At 33.8% G+C, this 21401-nt stretch overlaps 1 long non-coding RNA gene across 2 annotated transcripts in view; it reads right to left on the bottom strand.

Moving 5' to 3' along the window:
* The window catches only part of LOC149164477 (uncharacterized), a 304885-nt gene that overhangs the window by 156729 nt on the left and 126755 nt on the right, over nt 1–21401 (bottom strand). Inside the window, exon 2 of one of the 2 annotated variants that reach the window (XR_016260242.1) lies at nt 2536–2637. This is a non-coding gene — a long non-coding RNA (uncharacterized LOC149164477). The remainder of the gene's footprint in view (nt 1–2535; nt 2638–21401) is intronic. The other variant, XR_016260243.1, reaches the window with a different exon arrangement.

Raw genomic sequence — 21401 nt, 5'->3', positions numbered from 1 at the left:
GTACTTTTCCGGTATTTCCGTCTTTTCCGGCATTTTTCTGGAAGTTCCGGCTTTTCTGACAATTCCGGCTTTTCCAGCTTTTTTGACAGTTCCGGCTTTTCCAGCTTTTCTGGCAGTTCCGGCTTTTCCGATAGTTCTAGCTTTTCCGGCTTTTCCAGCAGTTCCAGCTTTTTTAGATTTTCCGGCTTTTCCAGCAGTTCCAGCTTTTCTGGCTTTTTCGGCAGTTCAGGTTTTTCCAGCTTTTCCTTAGGATCTCTCCTCCTACTAAAACCCAAAGACAAGTAGAGAGAGGAAGAGATCCAAGTGTGTTTAGAAATGACTTGAAGTCCTCTTTTATTTATACTAAAATGTAGAGGTTGAATAGACATGACTGTTGGGCTTCTGAGCCTACATAAGTTGCTGGCCGACTTAACAATTTGTCCATAACATAAATAAATTCATAAGTTCATAAATACTTATCGGAATCAGATAATCTTTAGATCAATCCTACACCTCTCAATGAGAGGGATCCAATAAAAATATCAACTGCCATCAATAAGATGACCCACATGGAGTTTGGCCCTAGTTTCCAATTTTAACAAAATTCGTATACCAAATTTGATGCAAAGGGGTATGTAGTGCTGATTTCTTTATATGTTGATGACTTAATCATTACAGGAAATTCAATGAAGTTAATTAATGAAATTAAGATGCAAATGTCACAAGTATTCGAGATGAAATATCTTGGTGAGTTGCATTACTGTTTAGGTCTTGAAGTTTGGCAAGATGTTGGTCAGACTTTTGTTTCACAGGGTAAGTATGCTAGAGAAGTGTTTAAAAGGTTTAAGATGGATCAGTGCAAAGCTACTTTTGTTCCTATGCAATAGAATGTGAAGCTTCATCTTGATGATGGTTCAAAAGAGGTTGATGGTACATTGTACAGACAAATAGTTGGAAGTCTGAATTATCTTACTACCACTAGACCTGATATTGCATATTCAGTTAGTGTGCTGAGTCAATTTATGACCAGACCTTTAAAAATCCATTGGATACCAACGAAAGAAGTACTCAAGTATCTTAAAGGTACAATTGGTTTTGGTCTTAAATATACCCATTCATTTGATGTTAAGAGGATAGGTTACTTATATTTAGATTGGGATAATAATCCGGATGATAGAAGACCTACTACAGGTTATGCATTCAGTGTTGGATATGAGATTATTTCATGGAGCAGCAAGAATAACCCAAATGTATCTTTTTCATCTACAGAGGCAGAATATAAAGCTTTTTGTGAAACAACTTGTGAAGTTGTTTGGTTGAGGCGAGTTCTTCAAGATGTTGGAGAAAAGCAAAAGCATACTATAGTGATCAAGTGTGAAAACCAAAGCTCAATCAAGTTGGAAAATAATTTGATTTTTCATGCAAGGACAAAGCATGTTGATGCCCAAATTCATTTTATTAGAAAAAAGATATAGTCTAAGGAAATTTTTATTGAATATTGTAATACTTGTGAAACAAAACCCCTTGGGAATATCAAATTTGAATCGTTTAGAGAGGTGCTAGGTTTGGAAATCAATCCTTTCTCCATTAGGGTGGGAACTTAAAAATAATGGAGAAATGGATTTTTGTTTAGATGTTTTCTTCCATTACGAATTAGTTCCTGATTTCTAAGAATTAGTTCTAACTATCCTAGTCCTATGCATCTTTATAAAGATGTAATTGATTATGTTAATTCAGTGAATGTATTCACAGTTACGGGCAACCTCAAGTCTCGTCTCTTAAAGTTTACCAATTTCATTTATCTCTTAGTCTTCCTTTCTTTCTAGTACATGAAGGTTGTTAAGGTTGATGGACAATTTTGTGGGGGATTGCAGAAGGCATGCAACTTGATCATTTCTGCTATTTTAGAATAATATCATCCTCCCCCAAAATGCCCCATGTGTTCAAATATTCCCCAAGAGAATGAATACCCAATAATATGGTACATAATGCAAAAATTTATCGACCGTTCATCAATCTTGTTCACTTGGAATCGCGTAATAACTTTCATTTCAAGCTTTTGGGTAGTTTAAAATATTCATGTAAGTTTATAAGGCATGGCTCGGTTTGAGAATCACGTAATAACTTTCATTTCAAGTTTTTGGGTAGTTTAAAATATGCATCTAAGTTTTCCTTTTCAATTAGATGCACGTGGTAAGGGTGGAATGCAGTGGATATATCTGCTTCGCATTACTATCCAATGCATCCACATTGCCATTTCGGGGGAAGTTCAACACGCGGAGGTACTTCGCACTCATCACAATGAATGAATTTCCTCTGAAATGGCAATTCAAGCACTACAGAGAGAAATGTGAACAAAATGGTTTTAAATGGATCTCGAGCTCCACACCCTTACGTGTGTTAGAAAAATATGTGACAGTGTTTTATTAGAGCAATGTTTAAATATTAGAGCATTTGAGATGTTTTCTTCTATTTCAAAGCTAATAGCTCGAGCGAAACAACGAAGCCAATCGCTATAACAAACCCCCAATTCAACAGGGAAACCTGAAACCATACCCGCAATGAAGCTTTCAGAAAAATCCGATGGCACAGGACTTGTAAGGAATCCATCTCACCCTGATTTGATATTGAACGAGCGCCCGCCATTGTTGCCTCTCACTGCAAAAATGATAACCAAGGAAAAATATGATAAAGCATGTAGAGATAAAGAAGCAAAAATGGAATGCCATAACAGAGAGCTCAAATCCATTCTTTACAGGTAGGTTCTTCTCATTCTCATCATAAACAAATTCCTTGAAAAAAAACAGAAACAATATTAATTAGGCCGATAGGCCTTTCCTATGCATAACTTTTCGTCAACACTTTTATCCTCATCCGTTGGATCAGGCGAGACACTTTCAACTGTTGATTTGAAGTGTGACTGCTTTTTCCAAATATCAGTTGAGTTGCCTTATTGCTTTTTCTCATTCTTCTATGTCACTCTTAAAGATATTTTTACTGCTTTTTCCCTGCCAGTTGTTTACTGATTTTTCCCTGCCAATTGTTGTTGCTGTTTTTCTTCCCTTGCTTTTGGCAAGCACTAATTAGAATTAACCATCTCACCGAGAGGAAATCACGTATGGTTGATATACAAATGTTCAGCATGCAATATAATCAACGGGACAGAGTTGGACAGCCGGCCCTGGTGACCGCCTTTGCTGTCTCGATGATCCGAGGTGAACAGCCACTCGCTTTCCACAGCTGTCGGTTAACAGTCATGTCGACTGGCAATTGCCAGTGCCTGTACTTTTACTAAGGATCGTAGGTTGGACATTCACTCATTTGTCGCATCATTTGTTTTAGTTTGTCAATCGACCTGTCGAGTCTGCCACCCACACCCATTTAAGAACCTCAAGAACCACTCACCGTTTGAATGGCAAAAGGTGGTTTGGTGGCACCGAGGTGTATACCCTAATCGTGAAGCAGGCCGGTATATTTTTTTTACCCCTGAGCTTTTTTATTGGTCCGGTTTGCATGTGGGAACGGCCTAGATTTTGAGTCCACTAGCTGGCAGGCTTGTTTGTACCCGACTTGCAATTTTGGAGGAATTTGTCATCTTTCTGCAAGGCTGAAGCGCTGGAGGACTGTCCATTTTGAAGTTTAAAGAGAACCGCAAGGATTCAACATTTTTTCAGAGAATCTCAGCACAAATTTCTTAATTGACTGCAAATTTGCAAAAAGATTTTCGTTAAATTCTAGTATATTCGATCTGTTTAAGTATATACTCTTGACTTGCGCAATTCTGGAATGCAAGGGAAGACAAAGAAGCAAATAAAAGCAAAACAGAGCGATTGTAAGAGCTTTCTATTTCCTTTCTGTCGAAATTCAGTTTCTTTGAGCTTTCCCATGCATTATTTTGATGACACCGTAGTTTTTTCTTTTAGAATTCTGATGTCTATCCTGCAAGTTACACTGATATCCTGTTTAGAAAGTTAAGCTTTATAGCAATGTCGAAATTCAGTTTCTTTGAGCTTTCCCATGCATTATTTTGATGACACCGTAGTTTTTTCTTTTAGAATTCTGATGTCTATCCTGCAAGTTACACTGATATCCTGTTTAGAAAGTTAAGCTTTATAGCAATCTCTCCGTTTCTTTATGTCTGTCAGTAATTTAAGCTTGATAACTCTTATTGATTTCTTTCCTGATTCTTTGCCAGATAGAAATTTAAGCTTTAAAGCTTTATAAATTTCTTCTTTGTTTCTAGTGTATTCCAAAAGTATTGAATCTATGCCGTTAAAACCATATTTTTAAGTTTTACAGCTGCTGAATCTATATAAATAATTAAAAATTCCAAAAGTATTGAATCTATGCCGTTAAAACCATATTTTTAGTATATAATTTGACCAAAATTACTTTAAAAAATTTCAGGTGAAAACTCCAAAAGCTAGAAGAGTTATCCAACAACTCATTATTAATTCAAATTCCTATTAAGCCAGCAGCCGAAGACGACGAAAGACGCAGAGACGTCAGGATCTGAATGAGAACAAAGAATGATAGAAACACGTAATTCAAAGAACTTCACGGTTGGACGTGACACGGAGGCTGTGTTGTTGGCTATCAAATTCCACAGTAGGAGCGAGTTTCGGGTGTAGAAAAGTCTTCTGAAAAGATGTTTAATAATACGTCCAATAAAGAATAAAGTATGAGAACAGTCACATCATCCTCGGCTACTAAATTCAAATATCATAGCATTTTCAAAGTTTAAATGCACACTTCACTTTACTTCCTTTCTTTTACCGATCATCAACCCATTAAAGATCTCAATCGTTAGCTCGTGATGGCTCTGGTTGTAACGGTCAATAAAGTAAAGAAATATAAAATTCTGAATTTGATGATGCCATTGATTTTGATAATCATTAGTTGATAAGCTTGTCTTATGGCTCTAATTGTCACGATTTCCCATTTGCCATAAATAAATCTAAGTCGAGTGATACCACCGTTAAAATAGCTAATTGTTTTTTATTGAAGAGTTATTTAAGATTAGAGAATCAGTTAATTGAATTAAGTAAAATTAAGTTAATTTAGTGTGGTGTTGCACGTCAAGTATATACTCTCGACTTGCGCAATTCTGGAATGCAAGGGAAGACAAAGAAGCAAATAAAAGCAAAACAGAGCGATGTAAGAGCTTTCTATTTCCTTTCTGTCGAAATTCAGTTTCCTTGAGCTTTCCCATGCATTATTTCGATGACACCGTAGTTTTTTCTTTTAGAATTCTGATGTCTATCCTGCAAGTTACACTGATATCCTGTTTAGAAAGTTAAGCTTTATAGCAATCTCTCCGTTTCTTTATGTCTGTCAGTAATTTAAGCTTGATAACTCTTATTGATTTATTTCCTGATTCCCTTCCAGATAGAAATTTAAGCTTTAAAGCTTTATAAATTTCTTCTCTGTTTCTGCAAAAAATTTAAGCTTTACAGCTTTATATAATGCTTATTTGTTTCTTGCGTCTGTTAAAGTTTAAGCTTTAAAGCTTTATCGATTGCTACTTTGTTTCTTATGTCCATGGTGTACGGAAGTTGACTGGGATGAATTTCACAAATTTTACCAGTACATTTGTTATTTGAACAGGTTTATACGGTGCTCCATTTTGATTTCTGATCGTTTTTAGTTCACATGTGCTGCCTCTTTATTTCGGAAGAATCTGTGTGTTTGGTTAGTTTTTTCGATTGGATATCAATGATTTTCTTTCAGTCCTCAGCTTTCTCCCATTTTTGTGGGGGCAAATAAAACTCTGAAGGTTTCAATTAGTAGAATTTTAAGTATCCAGGTGTCTAAGGACAGTTCGATGGTTAGACAGCTGTATTTTTAAGGGCTGCCTAATTTGATCCTTTATCCTAATATTTAAGGAGCACAACCTTTTAATATTAATGTCAGTGATGGACTATTCCATATATGTAAAATGTTCATGTTTAAATAAATAGCGTAGACTGTGATTTGTGGTCTGGTTATGCAAGGTCAAGGTCTAACCAATATATTAATGAATCAACGTCAGCATGCACATATTCAACAGGCTTTCGAGTAATGTAAAGCCTATTTCCTTCGAAGAACAGTGAGGTACTGTGATCAATATTTTCATAATTCAGGTTTGAAGCTCGTTTGGTTGGACTTTTATTGGTTAACAAGTAACTGTGAGCACTTCCAATCAAACAGGCGTTATCTTTGTGACTCGAGAAGGAACTGCAAATTCCATTAATACTTGCATAAATGTGGAACTCGATCTAGGTATTTTTCGTTCTTTTCCATGGATAAGCAAACACAACTTTTTCTCATGAATAATATGTTATTGCTTAATTTGTTCATAGCTTATCTTCCATTGTCTGAAATATCAGTCATGAATGACCAAAATGTAGAAGAGTTGCGTACCATACAAAATAATACTCTGTAATTTGATTTTGTATTTGAAATTTACTGCAAGAGGAAATTTATGGAAATTTGAAAACAATATTCTAATTAGTTTATCAAATGACAAAGAGCGTTTAGAAGGGTAATTGCACAATGATCCAGTGCAAGAAAACAAGGTTTTCCACAAACCAATTAACTCTTCTAGAAAAATACAACAATTCCAATTTAATAATCCTATCGGCCTCTCTTTGTACCTTTAGGGACAATTGCTAGTATAGTTGAAAATGATGATATGAAAGTGATTTATTGTGTGCTCTTAAAGAAAAGTTGAAAATGGTACACTAAATGAGGTATATCCAAGCAGCCACCAACTCGCAATTGGTTCATATTGTACTTTGTTTACACCTAGATAAATAGTTTTATGGCCCATACCGAATGGGCAGCTGCATATTTGTTATGTAACTTTTACTTAGTCTCTTTGAGCTAATTCTTTAACCAAATGCATCTGTGCTTATATAAAGTTATGGAACTAGTTTTCTCCATAAGCCTTTAGTGTTACATAGTAGTGGAAATAACATGTAACTCTTTTTCTTCGCATCTATATTGCCATTTTGGAGGAAATTCATTGTGTAGAATGTGGAGTTTGAACAACGTTGATATAGTTGAAAATGTGATAGGGTTGAAAACGATTAGTGTGAAAGTGATTTTTTTTGTGTGTTATTGAAGCAAAATTGAAACCAACACACTACAAGAGGTTTATCCAAGAAATGACCAAATAGCAATTTGATCATATTGTATCTTTTGACACCTACATAAATAGTTTTACGGCCCATAGAAAATGTGCGGCTGTATATTTGTTAGGTAAGTTTTACTTTGTCTCGTTGAGCTCATTCTTTAAAAAAATGCATTTGTGCATATATTAAAGGTATGGAACCAGTTTTCTCCATAAGCCTTTGGCATTATTGAGTAGTGGAAATAACATGTAACGCTTATTGTCTAGATCTGCATTGTCATTATGAGGGAAGTTCATTGTGCGGAGCATGGAGGTCCTCCACACTCCACACAATGAACTTCCTTCAAAATGAAAATAAAAAGTTTGAGCAATGTAGAGGAGTGTAATGTGAAGGAATGCTATCCTCCACATACTCCACAATCTGCACAATTAACTTCCTAGTTTGAGCATTGAAGAGGAGTGAAATCAGGAGGAGATCTATCCTCCACATTCCAAAAGATCAAAAATAATATTGAAATATTTGAAAATGTGAACTAGTTCAAAACAATGAGTATGGAAGTGATTTCTTGTGTGTTCTTGATGAAAATTTGAAAACGATACACTACAAGAGGTCTATCCAAGGAGTGACCAACTTTCATTTTGATCATATATATATATATTTTTACATCTACATAAATATTGTTATGGCCCATACCAAATGGGTGGCTGCATATTTCTTAGGTAACTTTTACTTTGTCTTTTTTAGCTCATTCTTTAACAAAATTCTTTTGTTCTTGTATAAAAGTATGGAACCAATTTTCTCCATATGCCTTGGCATTATATAGTAGTGGAAATAATGTGTAACTCTTACGATGTGGATAAAGGGAATATGTTATTTATGAGTGGAAATAACTTTTAACTCTTACGATGAGGAGAAAGGGAGTGCGGGGAAAGTCAAGGTCATTAGATTTCTATGTAAAAATTCATGAATCCAGCATAGTACAGAGGTGCATAGGTTAACTTTATGAGTTTAGAAGTGCGAAGCTTTGCACAACTAGAGAAGCTAACTCTCTTCCACACAATTATTGTAACACATAAATTGAGGTTCTTGATTGTTATTTCTTATCTATGATTTTGGGAATATTGATGTTATTACCATGAATAGGTGGAAGGAACACATTTTTTTAACGAAAATGCAGAGTGCATAGGTGTGGAGAAGTGTGTTTAGCGATACCTCTATAGATGAATTTTATTATGCAGAGTGCGAAGTTGGTGTGGAAGCGGGAATAATGAAAGATTATGGAAACAAAACATCCTTGAATAAAGATAAAATGCAAACCTCACATTGTCTTAATCAATTACTTAGTGGTAGAGGTATGGACTATGCTGCATTGTAGCTATTAATATTTCTATCCATTTCTCTCGCTAGAATTAGTATTATATAAACACATTATACCATTACAAATAAAAACTTGAAGTATATGAAGAAGCTAAATATCAATTTTTATCATGACTTGAGTTCATGATGCAAAAATTAAGTGGCCAATTATACACTAGTACCTTTGGAAAAAGTGTGATGACGTGGACCAATAAATAAGAAATTTGAAATCATTTAAATTTTATTAAAAAAATGAAAAAATTTAAATGCTTGCTCTAAACATGAGAAGGGACAACAACTATTTCATGTGATCTGTTGTCAACTATTTCATGTGATGTGTTGACTCCAATATAAGTGTAAGTAGGTCAGACATTGTAGGCCATTTCTTCTCTGGAAATGGAGGTATTTGTTCTACTAAATTTAGATTACAATAGTATTTGGATTCAAATAAAATTTATAAAATTGGTATAACCATGTGAACAATATGATCAACAGAGGAGAAAAAATTATTTTTTTAGTATTTAAACACTAAAAAATAATTCACAATAAAGGACAATAATATACACAATAGTATATATTAGAGTTGCGGAATTGTAACTCAAATTCTCATTCCTTGAATGCCTTGAGGGTACAAGAATAAATGGACCCAAAACAATCATGGAGTATCCTCTAGAAAGATCATGGATAATTATCTAATATGATCACATATAATTTTCTAGAAGGACCTTTGAGAATGATAATTATGGTTATGCTAATTTTAGCTTACACGTGCACCAATAATTTTACTAAATTTAGACTCTATTGGAAACTTCTAGAAACTATCAGCCAACTAGGAGTATTTACCACACTCCAAGACTCCCCCTTACTTACAAACACTACCAACTAGGAGTATTTAACACACTCCAAGACTCCCCCTTAATTACAAACACTACTACATGTTGGTCTAAGTCTTCACTAGGATTACACGTAATCAAATTTTGTTTTTTATTTATTAATTATTTTATACTTTTACATGCTAGTGCACATTTTTTTCATATCTATGTTCTATAAATGTTTTCTCCAAACTTTGTATTCTATTGAAACTTTTTTATTCTTTTCTTTCTTTTCAGTCTTATTCTAGTCTTCTTCTTCAATATTTATTCTTCTTCAATGTTATTTCCATCTGGTTATTCTTATATATCTATTACTTCAACTAATACTGATTGAATTGTTTAATAAACCTTTCTAAGATAAAAGAAAACATCATTTTCTTTCATCTTCTCTTCTATTGTTGTAATAGCTTCAACAACTCTCATTGTTACTTTAATTTATTTTATTCCTTTTTTTTTTATGGTCTTTATGATGGCTTTTCCATACTCACTGTCCTTCTCATCATAATTGGGCTTTTTGTTGAAACTATAACTAGGTTTGGTATTCATAATTATTGTACTTGTATGAATATGTATTTTCATGTAAAAGCAAAAATACGATATTTTTTACTATTATTTTTATTATCAAGCATGTTCTTCATGCTTTGTTTTGGTAAAAAAAAAGTTTTAAAGGGTGTGCTTATTGTGACCCTTGTGAAAAGAAGAAAAATTGAATTTTTGTAAGTGTTATTTGTCCTTCCTAGTTGCCAAGTTTTCCCACGAGGAAGGTAAGTCCGCCTACCCAAAATACATGTCCTTTCAGATGCAAGAACAACTATATATTGGAACCTATCCTCCAACAATTGGCAACCAATTCAGTGATCTTTTGTGGAAAAGTAATTCAGGTTTGTCGTAGATCTCGAGGTACATATGCAAGCTACCTATGGAAGATTATGAGGCACATATATTCAATTTTCTGAGGCACATATATCCAATATTCATGAGGCACTTGATTGAGCATTTTGTAGCATATGAACAAAGTTCTAAGGCACAAATATCTGAGCTTTCTAAGGAACCATACTTCTGAAGTATCCAAGTTATTTGTGGTAGCATTTTTCTGTGATTATACAAGCTTCCAAAGAGACAAAACTTATGGGAAAACATATGGAATCTTGATATACCTCATGTGGACACTTATTTGGAGGGTTGACTTGGAAATTGGATTTTCTAGTAAGTTAGATGTGACATGGAATTCTCTTTTCGATGAAGAATATATAAGGAAAGGATTAATGGGTTTTAGCCTTGTGGTTTTTTCCTTAGCCTCTAGGATAAACTCTTGTGTTTCTTGTGTCTTATATTTGAATGATAATTTCTTGATGAGTATTAAATAAAAACTAAGAAGAACACTAAACATATTCACAATCAATTACCATGTTTATAAATTTTCTCTTATATTATAATTTCAACATGTTATGAGAGCTAGTGAAACGATCTGAATATTGAATCTATGGTCTGAGTAGAAGCTTGAAGTTTTGAATAGTTTTGAAGGGCCAATATTATAACTCTATGGTGTGATGTTTTGTGAAATCTACAAATCTAAATAGTATTTCTCTCTGAAAACTAGAAATATATCTAAGTTTGTAAAAGAACCATAAAAGGAATATAGTAGTGTTCCTTACTTAAGTTCCTTGTTTATGAAGTAAGGTTCTGTATAAATATGACTTTATAAATAAGACATTCATCTTCTCTCAAGAAGAACTTGTGTATGCAACATATGAATTATCCATCTCTAAAATGCATGAAGTACCCAAGCAAGATAAGAAGGTCGAAGTATAGTAAGATAAAAAGACATTTGTATCCCCTCGTTGAAGGAAGAAATGAAGGACAAAGTATAGTCATAGTTTCTGTAATGTATTCTTTTGCTTATTGTAGAAAATGCTAGAAATGATGTGAAGGAAATTGATATTCAATTTTTATATGTGAACCCTCTAGTATACTACACATTGCTACATAATTTTTGCATCCATAAATTGATATCAAAGCACAACTATTGTACTCTATTATTTGGTGGAGTATAGGAACATGACACATGTTGATGTGTATGAATATCAATATTGATTGTGAAAAATTGGAGTGCAAGGATCAATCAGTGACTATTACTAGACATGATGTCTGGATAGAGAAGGTTGCTAAGAGGGTGTTTATGGGAGAATATTCACGCATCTTATTTTATATGACTGTTATATATAATTTTGTTTAGAACAAGTTCTAATTGTAATTTCGATGGTGGGGTGAGAGAGGTCCTCTTGATTTTTCATCTTCAATCTATGGATATGAGATTGAAGCCTTCTTTTGAGTGAGATATCTCACTCTCTTTTTCTCCCTTCAATTAATACGATGAAAGAAATCCAACACTTTGAAACTTTATGGGTTTAGACATTTAAATGTTTCCAACATTGTGACCAATTTGTCCATGTGAAAGATTGCTATTTTAATCTTCACCCTCATAAGAATTGTGGAAAACACATTGATCATTTAGATAAATTCTCTAGACATAAGACTCCTACAAGAAAATAATTCACCTTGGATCAATTTCTTCTTGGCAATGGTATTCAACGACCAAGAAGAAATATCGGTCATACCTTAGAGTTCAATCTCAAGTATTGACATGTTTTGTAGTGGATATATCTTCATCTTCTAACATTGTATCTGACAAGGGGGGACTTTATGATGAACTACTAGATTTGAATATACATCAAGCAAGCTCAAGCCATAGACTTAACCAGAGCCAATTGCCAAAGCCTAGAGCCAAAATTAGTCATAGTCATATTTAAACATATAACCAAAAATAAATCATGCTCCATGAGTGTGTTTTTGGTTGGTGGTCATCCCTAAAACACCACTGGCAGAAGACTTATGTTTTATCTACATCAGTTTGGGGTCATCTTTCAATCATCACCAAACAACACTTCCACTTCACATAAGACTTCGGTTTCTAATTAGATTCAGAACTATTCTAGAAATTGCTTCAAGTTTTAGCTCCAAAGTTGGTGGTCATCCTTAAACCACCACCGATGGAAACCTTGAGTTCTTCTACCTCATTTGTTTTGTATTCTTCCTTAAACCACCATTTCAGAGATCACATTTAGTCATTAGCTACCATGCATTTTTGTATTTTAGCTCTCTTATTGGACTTACATATGCCCCTTTGGATTAAGGGGGGAATGTTTGGCATGTTATATGTTAGGGTTTGTGTGGAGGAATTCCAACAGTCACAAAAGTCCAAGAGGCATATTAAATCATAAGATTTATCCTAATTCTTCCTATTAATTTTATGTGTGTTTCAACAACAAAAACAATTTACTGCAAATGAATGATCTCATTGCAAAGTTCTTTGGCTTCTTTCTTATCACAAAGTTCCTACAACCTTCTACAAATATTGATAACACCAAGTTGGCAAATGTATTTGTACTGGCCACAAAAACAAATTGCTATAAAACAAGGCTAATGATAACAAAAACAACATTACATATCCAGCTACTATACAAAGGAGACCAATACTCGTGAGTTTGAATGCCCAGCCAATAAGCAATCTTTTCATAGCCGCCAACTATAAAGACACTAAATACATTACACTTTGAACCAAATAAACATGTGATCATTCTTCAATCATTTTAATAATTTTTTTTTTTTTTTTTTTTTCAATCCTTAAAACCTTAAAATTTTAAGAATTATTATTATTATTATTAAAAAAAAACATTTTAATTAAAATAACTTTTCATCCTGAATTTTTGGGAAATGCGAATACCGCATCCACATAAACCTCCAATGTCAACTCTAATAAACAATTAAAACGTATGCCATGATGCTCCAAAAAAAAAATTTGAGCGACCACTTATATAAATGATATCAAAGTGTTGTTCTAACAAAACAATGGAGATGCCCACAATGAGAGGGCATATCTTTATATGTCAAGGAGCATTTCTACTAGTACCCACCGAACAGGTCCCCCAAAATGTCATCTCTTTTCAGTACGTAGTCAAGAGGCTCGTAATGCTCGTAATTTCCCTCGAAACAACAAAATTGACCCAATATCTCAACGTGTTCATAATCGTGAAGGGTTGATGCTAACCTATCCTTTGGCATTCACAGTGAAAATTTTGCTACAGTTCTCCATGGAAATCGTTGAGCCAAATCGATGTATGACTAGTCGAGGGCGTACCAAATGAGCCAGTTCTTGGAGCTATGTCTGTACGGTAAGGAACCACTAAGAGTGTAACCTAATTTTCAACGGGAGGGACTAACCTATCATAGAGCCTGAATAATTGCGTCGACAAAATGTTGATATTTCTTAACAGAGACTTCCCAGAGATTTGAAATTCTTCAGCCAAGCCAAAAACTAATGAGGGAATACATTATTAATTTGCAAATAGTACTCCAGCCTAACTATTTTCCAACACGGTCTCCATAGCCTACAACGTTGAGTTTCAAACAAGCCTATGATGTTATCATTAAGACAACAATAATATCCTCAACCATTGGCGCTAGTAATAGGCTCGAGACTAAGATCTCAATTGTTCCTTATGGAGTCTAAGGATCAATACAATCTGATAACGAAGGTTTATGCAGGAATGGTGCTTAATGAGCACATAACAATAAAAAATTATCGTGGTGTTGAAGATCATAGACGTTCAGAAATCCCAATGCAACTAGCAATGCAGAGTGGATTTATTGAACCAAAATATTTTGATGGAAAGGTAAAGGAGAGGAAACTTAAAATTTGCACTCAAAATAGTAGCACTAGTTGCGACTCTTCAATTGATCACACAAATTTAGCTTTTCACATACAACTATCCATAGAGTTTCGGCTCTTTCCTTTTACATATACTTGATTCGACTTGACTTGACACGATTACAATGAACCCACATAGGGTATTTATGCTTTTCAACTAGCGACTCACTCAAAATAACTTCAACATGCAAACACACACTATATTTTTCTTTTCATAAAATAAGGCTGAACTCAAAATCACTCAACTCGACTTAGTTAACTCACACTCTAAATTTGGACTGCATTTAACTCAACTTATCTCTTCATGCATCACTCAAATTAGATCTTACTAAATCTTCATGCAGAAGTAATTACTATTTCCAACACTCCCCCTTAATTACGACCGTATGACTCAACATAACTCAACAATAGGCTTACAATATAAATTACCTCAATCATCAGTCAAACATGCATGCTAATCTAAGTCTCAACCATGCTTACAAAGTCTTAAAACTTTAACAATTTTTTTTGTTTCTTTTAAATTCTATATCCTAGAAATTGCTTCATTCTTTGTTTCACTTTCTTGCTATAGAATTTCTTCACTTGATGTTGCTAAAATTTGTCTTTGACTTGTCTTGAATTTGTTCTGAAAAACAATATAATCATGTCTTCTACACCTTCCTCTTCAAATATTCGTTAATCATGGACTGTTGTCACAACTCTTCATCTTCAAATTGTCTTGTTTCCACTGTTTTTTGTGCTTCATATTCCTAACTTTCTTTCTGCCATATTTCTTGATATTGGAATCTTATCTCTTTTGGAATCCATCACTCAAAAATTGTTTCAATGCTTTCATCTTTGTCTTCGAAAACATCCATCTCTTTCACTTCACTTTTATCATATGGTAATTTTTTTTCTTGTACTCTGCACACTCAAGATCAATGTTAGAAATATCTTCTTTATTCTCTACATTGAGAGCTTCTTTTCTTCATCTTCTTTCTCTGCATTCTTTTGTTTTGTCATTGCATCATAATCTTCATTTTCTTCCTTTTTACCAACCTTTGTTGCTGCAAACATGTTGTCTTCCACTTGCTTTCTAAACACAAGCGGGCTTCTCACCACATAACAACATATCAATAATCGTTTTTTGTTGTACCATATGTAACCACTCATCACTAGTTAATGGTTCTTCATCAAATTTAACATCAACATAATTTTCATTCACTCTATTGTGGGATATCCGAGCATGCATTTTCTCATTAACAATTTCAACTTAACTAAATTCATCAGTGGTGGCTAGATTCACCAATTCACATCTCACTTTGCAGTCATCATCCACATGTGTTTTATCATTGTAGGATTCACCATGATCTGCACCTTTCACATTACAATGGAGTCCTTGAGAATTGATATGCTCTTGCTCTGCTTCAGACATAGAGGCTTCGACTTCCCTCTCTACAATCTTTGTTAGATATTCTTCTGCAATATTCATGCCTGCATAATGGTTTTTAGTTTTATAGTCTTCATGACCATCATCCACTTTTGAGTGAGATTCTTCAAGCTTTGTTGTCTTCTTAGATCCTTTCTCATCTACTCTGAGATCTACCACTGACTCAACAAATTGTGACACATCTTACTGCTACATGTTACTCACCCTTGCACCAAATTCTTCTTCCAGGATCTTCCATGCTTCCTCGGAAGTTGTAGCTTTTGTTACCTTAAAAAAAAACTTCTCACCCAATCTCTGTTTTATAAAATCCAATGCTAAAGCATCACATACTTCATCACATAGGCTATTAGACTAGTACTCAATTAACTCTTTAGTTCGAAGAAAAGTTAGCGTTTTGATAACCCAAAAATCAAAATATTTATTAGTAAACATAAGAAGTGGTAGCAGATCCATGTTACACCAATCACCCTTGATCTCTCTTTTGTCTTCTACTACACTTTTCAGTTCCTCGGCTCGGCCTAAAATTTTCTAATTATGACAAGGATCTTTGTCTCTTCTTTTTTTTAATCTGCTTCAGTTACGCCTTGCGACTTGTGATTGTTGTATTTCCTCTGTCTTATAGCTACTTTCCTGATTGCATGAGGTTATCTTCCATATTCCCCCCCAAAGAAATATGATTTTTAATATGTGCCCCCATTAAACATAATATTCACCTAAAAACCTATGTCATACTTGGCAAAACAAGAAAATTTGCAAATGGACAGAATTTGCAAATGAACAGACTTTTCAAATCCATAAACTCTCTTTTCAATAAAACCACATTGATTTTTAATTCTCCAAAAATAACCACTTTCCAGAAAATACTACTAAACTCTTTAATCAGATCGATGCCAAACCTTTAAAATTTTCTCAAAAAACCCTTGATAAAATTTTTATTTTTCGAAAAACCCTTCTTTTAAAAACTTTATAAACTCCCTTTTAACAAAGCGCTTTTATAATAATCGTAGTGTAACTACAATTTTTTTTGCCCTGAAAATCATGGAAATTCTGGCAAGATTTTGATAAAATCCGGCAGGGATTTTTGTAAATCCACTTTACGCTCTCAAACTTCAAAGTTTTGGGTGTCCCAGAGGTTTTTGATGATGTTGAACCCATTTCCACCATCAAAAACATGATTCAAACATTGCAAGTGCAAGATTTTTGGAAATTATTTTGCCCGGATTCCAGCGACTTTTGGCTAGCCGAACAATTCCTCCACCTTGGTAGACACTTCCTTTATAAAAAAATTTCAAAAAACTTTTTTTTTTTTTTTTATTATCACTTCATAAATCTTTTGAAATTTTCAAAGAAAAATACACGTATTCTATTTTGCTACCATTTTTTACCTCCCAGAAGCAATGTTTTTGAATCAAATCCACTTCCTTTTTTGCTAATGCCCAAATAGATGATTTTGGGATTGAGTTATTTTCCCAAATTAGGTCATGCTAAGTTGTATGAGGGGAATAATTATATTTCCAAATTATCTTCCAAATATTTGGCCCTCCTTTGAGCAACCACCACCAAATCTTTGCTCTGAGAGCTGTAGTCATAGTAGCTAGATCATGGAGCCCCAACTTTCCCTTGAGCATAGGCCGACATTAAGTATCTCAAGCCATCAAGGACCACTTATTTTCTAGACAAGTTCCACCCTAAAGAAAAGATCATTGAATTCTACAAAACTCTTGTATTATAGAGGATGGTGCCATCATTATAGAGCACATGTAGATAGTTAAAGCTTGTAGCATTGATTTCAAGAGCACTAATCTTCCAGCTATGTTAAGGGATCTAAATGTCCAACTTGTTGTGAAACTTTGATAGGAGCTCCTCCTATAGATTCCATTTGGTGGTGGTTGCTCAAAGGAGAGCCCAATATTTGAAAGATAATTTGGAAATGTAAGTATTCCCCTCTTGCAACTTAGAATAACCTAATTTGAAAAGATAAATTAATAAGATGTCTTACTTCCCCATCGATAATTTATTAATAAATTATTGATAGGAAAGTAAGAAAGCTTCTTCAAAAATAATTTAAAATTATTTAAAATCATATAATATATTGATTATTAAAAATTTTAATGCTACATATTTATGTTAAATTATATTTATATATATTTATTTATATATATATATATATATATATATATATTTTTTTTTGTATAAATGTGACCAGAATTTCAAAGTAAAAATTATTAATTAAAATTTAAACCATTAAATTAGAAACAAATTTGTTTGAAAAATAAGCATTTTATTATTATATTAGTGTGTGTAAAAGTATTATTTAAAAAACAAAAGTTGAATATTTATTTTATTAATTTTGATAAGCTTAAATATTTTTTATTAAAACATAAAAGTTGCGTTCATTAAAGGAAAAAAATATCATCAAATTATAATGATTTATATAATTTAAATTATGAAAAAATAAATTATAATGAAAAGTTGAATCTACAATTCATTAATAAGTGTGGCTATTGTATGGTTATTTTAGTTTTAGAAAATGAAGTATTTTGTGGAGCTATCTAGTATTTTATGGTATTTTATTTTTAGAGAATGATCTTTTTTGGGGATTATTTGGTGTAGATTATGGAAAGGAAAGGAAAGGAAAGGGGTCATCTGAACTATGCAAAGGAAACGAAGAGCAATTAGTTTATTATTTTATATATTTATAATTTATTATTATATAAAAATAAAAAAATAATAAATTTATTATTTTATATATTTATAATTTATAATTATATAATATTTTTATAAATTGAGTTGATTTTATTTTAATAATTTAATGTTATATAAATAAATTAAATATATTTAATAATTAATATATAAAATAAGTTTAAGGAGTAGCGTAATTTATAGATAAAATATACGTTCAGATTGTTGTTGCGTGAAATCATGACAAATTATAAAAAAAAACATGAGTGGATTGCAACTATTTTAAGGGAGAAGAATGAATGAAACCAGGATTCGACTCGCCTCGAATGCCTGATGTACGCGATCCCTCATCTTCCCAATAAGAGAAGCTTTTCTGATCCCTTATTGTCTCACTAAGCGAAACTTTTCTGATGCATCAAGCATAATAATCGTAGTTATTATAATAGTGGACATGCTCCTCAACTAGCAGGAGTAAACAGAGAGGTGTTGTAATTACTGTTTTAAAATGTATAAAAAGCCCTCTTCTCAGATCCCCTGTTCAAATTGCAAATATTTTAAAAGGAAAAACAAAAGGCAGCATACGGCGTGATTTCAGAAGTACAGATACGATAGCTTACGTTCAGTACAAAATTATAAAAGATATATTTAATTTGGTTAGGGATGACAGAGAACTGAAAATCCCGATATGGCTATGAAATCTTCCCGGTTTACTCCCGCGTTTAGAGCATAAATATTCTAACCAGTCGAATCAAATCTTCCCGGTTTACTCCCGCGTTTAGAGCATAAATATTCTAAGGTTCAGTTTGGTGGTGGTGCAGAGGGAGGATAAGGGATCATACACAGCACGCATTCGAGGATACAGAGGCTAAGGGAGCGAGGATACAGCACTCATTCGAGGTGAGTCGAATCCCGGTTTCATTCAATCTTCTCCCTTAAAATAGTTGCAATCCGCTCAAGGTTTTCCTAGTTTGTTATGATTTCACACAACAATCTGAACAAACGGCATCATTTGTAGCCCGCCCTTCCACATAACAACAAACGGCATCGTGGTGCAGAGCGAGGATAAGGGATCGTGTACAGCACGCATTCGAGGTAAGTCGAATCCCGGTTTCATTCATTCTTCTCCCTTGAAATAGTTGCAATCCGCTCAAGGTTTTCATAGTTGGCTATGATTTGACACGACAACAATCTGAACAAACGGCATCATTTGTAGCCCACCCATCCACACATTAACAATCTGAAGAAACGACATCATTTGTAACCCGCCCTTCCGAGCCTTCCTCCAAACCCATAATTTGAAGATCTGAGAAGAGAGCCTTTCATACATCATAAAACAGTAATTACAACAAACAATTGCAATCGACAGAGAATCAAGATCAGGTTAGCGAGTTATATTTTGGTGCATCTTAGGGATGTTTTTGTGCGTTGGGTTAATGTTGTACTGTTTGCAGCCAAAGCTTGTGTTAGACTTTATACTATCAAAGGGATGATAGCCAAGGATAACTGGTAGCCATGGTCTTGATTCAAACATAGCTATTTCTATTTATTTGTAGCCCGCCCTTCCGATCCTTCCTCCAAACCCATAATTTGAATATCGGGATTTTCAGTTCTCATACATCCTAAAGCCAAATTATATAGAACAGTCATTTGTAGCCCGCCCTTCCGAGCCTTCCTCCAGAGTCCAAACCCATAATCTGAACAAACGGCATCATTTCTAACCCGCGCCTTCCACACCACAACAATCTGAAGAAACGGCATCATTTGTAACCCGCCCTTCCGAGCCTTCCTCCAAACCCATAATCTGAATATCGGGATTTTCAGTTCTCATACATCCTAAACCAAATTAAATATATATTTTATAATTTTATATTAAACGTAAGCTATCGTATCTGTACTTCTGAAACCAGGCCGTATACTGCCTTTTGATTTTCCAATTAAAATATTTGCAATCTGAGTAGATTTGGTTTTGTGAACAGGGGATCTGAGAAGACGGCTTTTCATACATCATAAAACAGTGATTACAACAAACAATTTCAATCTACAGAGAATCAAGAACAGGTTACCGAGTTGATATTTTGGTGCATTTGGGGAAGTTTTTGTGTGTTGGGTTAATGTTATACTGTTTGCAGCCAAAGCTTGTGTTAAGACTTTATTCTATCAAAGGAATGATAACCAAGGACAATTAGTAGCCATGCTCTTGATTCAAATTTTATAATAGAGTATATCAAATAAATATATAAATGCGGTATTAGATATTTGAAAAGTTCAATTCAAATTATAGATTCTATTGTAATGTAAATGTTTTTTTCTATAATGGAGTAAGTTTGATTAAACATATTATTAGAGATTATAATTTTTAAAAATGGATTTTAGATAAAAATTGTGTATTATCTATCCATATTATTTACATTACTTCACTTATACTACATATTGTAAATTATTTTTTCTTAACCAGGCAAATAAAAATTTGGATAAAAATACAAGAATATGTTAGTGAAATTGGCCTATAACCAAATTTTTTTTGTCATCAAAATTAACTCTGTAAGATATGGCCACCCTGAAGTCTCGTGCCCATAGGAGTCGAGCACAATGATCAATGTCATGACTGGTGGTCTGCTGATGTAGTTTGAAACATTATTGGTGCTTCCCTTCTTGTACTTAATATTCAAAAGGAACTGTTGGAAGGATGTGGACCATTTCTAATGGCGATCATCATGCAATTTCCCTTTTGTCTGTATGAACTGCAAAGGTCGGTGGTCTATGTGGATGATCGTTTCCTTCCCCATAATGTAATGGTTCCATTGATGACATACCTGCATAATGGAATAAATTTATTTGTCGTAAGTGGGATAATTTCGGCCTATGTCTAAAATTGTCTCACTGTGGTAAGCCATTGGATTTCCGTGTTGAGAAAGAACTGCACCAATAACATAGTTGGAGGTGTTTATCTCAACCTCAAATGGTTGCTGCAAGTATGGTAATGTGAGCACTGGTGCAGAGTAGACGCGATGCTTCAACTCGAAAAACACCTTCTATTGGGTTTCAGACCAAAAAAACTTTTCTTTCACTCCTCCCTTGGTGATTTGACTTAAAGGCCAAGTGATATGAGAGAACCCCAACATGAACCTGTGGTAGACATTGGCAAGACCCAAAAAGCTGCGAAGCTCTGTAAGAGTGGTTGGGACTGGAAAATCCCAAAT

Source organism: Pinus tabuliformis, chromosome 5_1, assembly GCF_031772625.1.
Source record: "Pinus tabuliformis cultivar Carrire ecotype Pingquan chromosome 5_1, CPIR1, whole genome shotgun sequence".
Lineage (NCBI taxonomy): Eukaryota > Viridiplantae > Streptophyta > Pinopsida > Pinales > Pinaceae > Pinus > Pinus tabuliformis.
Note: the sequence above shows the minus strand (reverse complement) of the source record. Positions and strands in the feature narration are given on the sequence as shown.